The sequence below is a fragment of the Mixophyes fleayi genome, chromosome 2 (genome assembly GCF_038048845.1).
Source record: "Mixophyes fleayi isolate aMixFle1 chromosome 2, aMixFle1.hap1, whole genome shotgun sequence".
Taxonomy (NCBI): Eukaryota; Metazoa; Chordata; class Amphibia; order Anura; family Limnodynastidae; genus Mixophyes; species Mixophyes fleayi.
Window position 1 is genome coordinate 89,135,639 of NC_134403.1, and position 6,000 is coordinate 89,141,638.

A 6,000-nucleotide genomic window follows, 5' to 3' on the forward strand; every position below is an offset into this window, starting at 1 on the left:
TATATATATATATATATATATATATATATATATATATATATATATATATATATATATATATATATATAATGAGCTATGGACTTCTGTGACAGCAGACTCCACCCCTTTGGGCAAATATACTGCTAATTGGACAGCTGCCATATAATCACACTAGGTACTGAACAGCTACATGAAGAAGAATGTCAAAAGTGCAGCTATCTGACCAGGGCTGCCAAGAGGAATTCAGGGCCCCGGTACAACAAATTTGTGGGGCCCCCCCTTATAGTTGAGCATGCAAAAAAATTTTGCGCCGCCTCACGGCGGCGCAAATTTTTTCAAAGTTGTAGTTAGGCATTTGGGGGCGTGGCTAACATCAAAATCACTAGGCACTCAATTCGCCGGAGCGTCACATATGTCCAAGCACTCCTGACTTTCAGGACATCTACCACCACAGTGTAGTATACAAAGAATGCAGTGTGTACACAAACAGTTCAGTCTTGGCCTGCACCTAACATTGGGCACAACACTCACCAAAAATTGGTATTGTCCCTACTAGAATCACAACATTTCACACACTCTGCTGCTCTCTCCTACCTGTTCTTCTCACTTTCTCCACCTGTGGCTGCTGGTTTCTTTAGTTGTGGCTTGTCTGGATCCTGGAATGTTGAAGGACCTATTTGGAAAAAAAAATGGCTACACTTAGAAAATTACAGCCAGCCCCGGCGTTAAATCAATAGCACCCACAATTAATAATTAGGCATTCCTCCAGCCCCAACATTAAAATAATAGTATTCACATTTAATAAATAAACCTATTCCCTTCCTGCAAACAGCAATACCTATTTCCCGCAACCATCACTGCCATTAAATAACTCATAGTCACATTTAATAAATAGACCTCATTCTCCCCAAACTCATCCCCACATTCAATAGCCCCCAAACCACCCCATCTTAAATTAAGTCCCCACTATTAAATTGCCTCCCCATCACCCTACAAACAAAATAGCACCCATTAATTTGCCACCATCTACCTCACACTCACTACATTGCAACAAGCCCCCTGTGCACATTACTGTGCCCCTTCATCACTACACTGTGCCCCCTTATGTTCACACTGCGCCCTCCATGCTGCTTCCCCTCCTTTTTATTCACTCTGTACATTTCTCCCACTTTTTTTTCATTCTGTACATCTCTCCCCACTTTTTTTTCATTCTGTACATCTCTCCCTGCTTTTTTTTCATTCTGTACATCTTTCCCCACTTTTTTTTTCATTCTGTACATCTTTCCCCACTTTTTTTTTCATTCTGTACATCTTTCCCCACTTTTTTTTTCATTCCGTACATCTTTCCCCACTTTTTTTTTCATTCTGTACATCTCTCCCCCTTCTTTGTCACACTCTCCCTTTCTACTTTCCTTCCCTTGACTCTCTGTTCTTTACTTACTTGTTAGTTTCTTTCTTTTCTTCTGTGTTCTCTTCTTTCTTCTTGCTTGGTCCCCTCTGCGACGTTCCTCACTGACTGTCGGGCGTGACTTGATGACGTCACGCCCGACAGTCAGTGTGAAACGAGCAGAGAGGAGGGAGGGCGGCGCGATCAGGTGAATATGTAAATTTTTTTTTTTTTTAACTATCTAGCTCCCCCCACCAACGGACGGGTCGGACAAAGCAAAACCCCCCCCCCCCCCTCCCCGGGAAAAAAAAAAAAAAAAAGAAGACAAAAATAAAAAAAAATTGCAATAAAGAAAAGTGTAAAAAATAAAATAAAATTCAGCGGTGGGGGCCCGGTCCGGGCCCCCTGGCATGGCCGGGCCCGGGTAAATAGTACCCGCTCCCCCCCCCTCTCGGCGGCCCTGTATCTGACGTAGAATTATGTAACCCTTAAAGCCAATACACTGTTGTAGTGTAAATATTTGCAGATGTGAAAAGTGGAGATTTCAAGCACAATGGTCTCTGAGTAGTCCTCATGTGACTGACATTCTTTCAGTGTAACAGTTCTCCCAGATAAGATTCTATTGCCCACCAGTCTCGGGTCAGCTGCTTTGGTTAAACTTTCCCCTTGATGCGGATCAGGCAAAGGATTAGCTACCCAGTACAATGGAAGAATTATTGTTCTCAGCAAAAGGAGAGACAGGCCCTTTCTAGGAGAACAGATCCAAATCACATGTTTAAAAAAAAATGTTAATATTTTACATAGAATTACCCACACTCCTCCTTTCACAGCATTCTACATTGAAAGCAGAAAATGATTCCGGATTTCTGCTGGGTATTTGATGTGTACACATCACATGTACTCTAGGTACACATAGAATGGTAGCTGTCGCTGAATATGATCATAACTTAACTGAAGATTTATTGTAAAACTTTGCATAAAAGATACTGAAAATCTTAAAAAAAAAATGTCACGTGCATGTCCCTGGAAATCAGTAAGAAAGCCCGGGGAACATTGTGTCCTGCCAGTGATTCAGCATCAGGAAATACCAGTAACTGTACAGCAACAATAAGCCCATGTATTTAACTTTCACTGTTTAAGGGGAATCAAAGCAAGATTATAGCTTAGGTGGAGAGAACGTAACCTAGTGCAATGTAATTAGCCAGTGTTATCGGATGTAAAAAAATCTCAAATCTATGTTTACAAAGCTTGAAGGACCACTAGACTGAAAAAAAATATAAGTTAGCATATAATCAGTCCCCATAGCAACATTTTGCTGGATCCCAGTGATACGTGCTCATCCCCTCCAATCTACAGTAAAGTCTACAAGGGTCTTCACTGCACATCCGCCGTTCTCTGCACATGCTCAGAAAGCAGAGATAGGGCCATTATAATTGTTTGATCGCCGGATCCTCTAGTGCAGAGAGACAAATTGCATGGGGTCCCACGACAAAAGCTGCAACCAGGGCAAGCTGACATTTGTAGAACTAAAGTCAACAGAATCTTCTCTCCTAAAGTAGTCCAATGGTTAAAAAGACGACACAGGACTTACTCCTAGTGAAGTAGTGACAAAATAAATTATAAGGGGCCTGTCCGCATACAGCCACCGATTGTGTTTTGGTTACCAGGGCCATCTTAACAACATTATGGGCCCCTGGGCAAAGCAGTGCACCGTGGCCCCTAGATATAGATATAGATATAGATATAGATATATAGAGATAGAGATAGATAGATGTACTTGCTCAGTGACCTTTGAAGGTTTTTTTTTTTGCAGGTTTTTTTCTTTTGCAGGATTATTTATTCTCATTAAGAACTGTGCCTATGGGGCCCACTTGCCCGTGGGGCCCCCGGGCACCTGCCCATCGTGCCCAATGGAAAAGATGGCCCTGCTGGTCACCAGTGGCACTTGCAGTTTTACAAGCTCCAGCAAAGAGAAGCAGTTAATGGCTGCTCATGCTTGCTGGAATTTGTAGCTACCTACACACACTAAATTAGTGTTTTTGTAACTTTAACTCATTACCCCAACTCCCATATTTTTTTTGTGCTCCCGATTCCCTTCGGAAATTTATTTCTACACTGCCCATGATTGATTGTAAAACTATAAAATTCCATCTACTTACATTTTCCATACCGTCACTACTAAATTTCCACTTCGACCACTGTGTGTGTGTATAACTGTCACTGGAAGGAGGCTAAATGGCAGAGGTATGTGTCCCAGGCTTCCAGCATTGTGTACGTTAAAACACCAGGGAGAATGTTTAGATGTGTGGAAAAAGCTTCCTACAGAGTGTTTCCATGTGGTAACAAAACATGGTAAGGGTCCCTGGTGTTATGTATGGAGAAAGAAAAGGGTGGGCTCCATACATAAGGCCCAGTCCGGGTCTTCTGATTTGTCAGTCTCTAAACAGAATGATCAGGAGTTGCACCTGTGAGGTGCCTGTTAAAATGCAGCTAGAATATGTAAACAGTCTCTCAACCTGGGGAGGAGGCCAGATGGCTCCTGAGAGACTCTACTGTGGTGAACAATGATATGTTGAGTGTGTGTTTGGACACAAGGTCCAACACCTGAGAGAGGGTGTCGCTAAAATGTATTATCTAGTAGCCAGACGGATAGGATTTTGTTTATGTTTTGATTTGTTTTGTTTCCAAGCTGGTGAATAAACTAGCTGCGGCTTTTAACCTGAAACCTCTGGACTTGTGTGGTTTACTGCTGCTGTTCGTCGCCATCTTCCCCAGGAGATGGTACCTATTCCCCTGATGGTGTCACAATATATATATATATATATTTAATTATTTCTTATTTTATCACGCCAATATCATGATAAAATTAATAGTAACGGGACCAACAAATAAACATTCATGTTATGCCATACAATAGTGCCCCCAGTTCATATTATGCCACAGTAATACTCCCAGTTAATTTTATGCAACACATAAATGACCACAATCCATGTTATGCCACATAGTTGTGCCCCCAATCCTTATAATGCCACATAGTTGTACCCCCAATTTAAAGTATGCCACATAGTTGCCCCCAATTCAAAATATGCTACACAGTTGCCCCCAATTTAAAGTATGCCACACAGTTGCCTCCTAAATCAAAAAATGACACACAGTTGCCCCCAATTCAAAATATGCCACACAGTTGCCCCTAAATTCAAAATATGCCAACCAGTTGCCTCCCAAATCAAAGTGTGTCACACATAAGTGCCCGCAGTTCATTTTATGCCACAGTAATGCCCCCAATGCATTTTATGCCTCACATAGGTGCCCCAGTTCATTTTATGCCACAGTAATGCCCCAATTCATTTCATGCCACAGTAATGCCCCCAATTCATTTTATTCCACAAAAATGCCACCAATTCACTTTATGCCACAGTAATGCCCCAATGCATTTTATGCCACAGTAATGCCCCAATACATTTTATGCCACAGTAATGCCCCCAATTCACTTTATGCCACAATAATGCCCCCAATGCATTTTATGCATCACATAAGTGCCCCCAATTCACTTTATGCCACAGTAATGCCCCCAATACATTTTATACCACAGTAATGTAACTTTATACCTCACAAAGTGACTCAAAATATTTTTAAGATACACAAACATGTCCCCAATGACTATTATGCCTCACAAAGTGTCTCCAAATTATTTTAAGCTACTAATAAATTAATAAAAAATAATATAATTTTGTACTTACCTCTTCAAGGCGTGATCCGTTCCGCAGTGGTGCTTGGGAGGAACTGCGCAGTTCACTTTCCACAAGATGTCGGAGAGCAGAGCTGAACTAAAAGGAATAAATGACAGCCAGAGAAGAGATGAACTGCTGCACTTGCACAGCAGTTCAGTTCTTCCCTGGCTGTCATTTAGGACGGACAGTGTACCAGTATGCAGGGGGCTGCGTGCCAGGGGTTGCCGACACCTGTCCTAGATCAACCTTAAATTTCAGTGTAAAAATTAAGCTAACAAGTATTTGTGTGCTACATGAAAACACAGCCAGTATTTTCCTTATGTGCAAAATAATAAACTAATTTGCACCCCTTGAATTGCAACATGCTTTGTCCCGGAGAACACTTACTCCTTTTTTTGCCTTACTCTCCTTAATGACTCAATGGGGCATATTCAATTTCGATCCCGATTCACGGGATCGCGCCGGAACGGGCGCGAACCTAATCCGCGGTACCGCAATAACATGGATTTTCGTTCGCAGCCCATAGGGTTGCGTACGAAAATCCGCGTTATTGCGGTACCATATTACCGGCAGTACTGCGCATTTTCCGCGGTAACGCGCGTTACCGCGGATCGGATCGGAATTGAATATGCCCCAATGTGTTTATATCAGGGAATAGACCTATAACTTTGAACAAGCATCAATGCAAGTATTGAAAGGATGATTTAGCCTTTCAGTGTGATTATCAGTGTGATTATGGGAGTAAAGGATTGTGGGCTGATTATTTCACTTTCTGCATCAAGGTAAGAGCATACTTGCCTTCTTTTTAAATCTGTACTCTGGTGGGAGATTGGAGTACAGATCATGTGACAGAGGGTAGGAGGGAGCATGACGTCCAGGGCCATCTTAACATCATTATGGGCC

The 6,000-nt window shown here is 42.1% G+C and overlaps 1 protein-coding gene across 1 annotated transcript in view; it reads right to left on the reverse strand.

The window, feature by feature from the left end:
• Nucleotides 1–5,239, reverse strand: part of RDH5 (retinol dehydrogenase 5) — a 51,295-nt gene extending 46,056 nt beyond the window's left edge. Inside the window, exon 1 of the mRNA XM_075199603.1 lies at nt 5,107–5,239. The gene's annotated coding sequence lies outside the window, so the exon portion shown is untranslated. The remainder of the gene's footprint in view (nt 1–5,106) is intronic.
• Nucleotides 5,240–6,000: the final 761 nt, after the last annotated feature.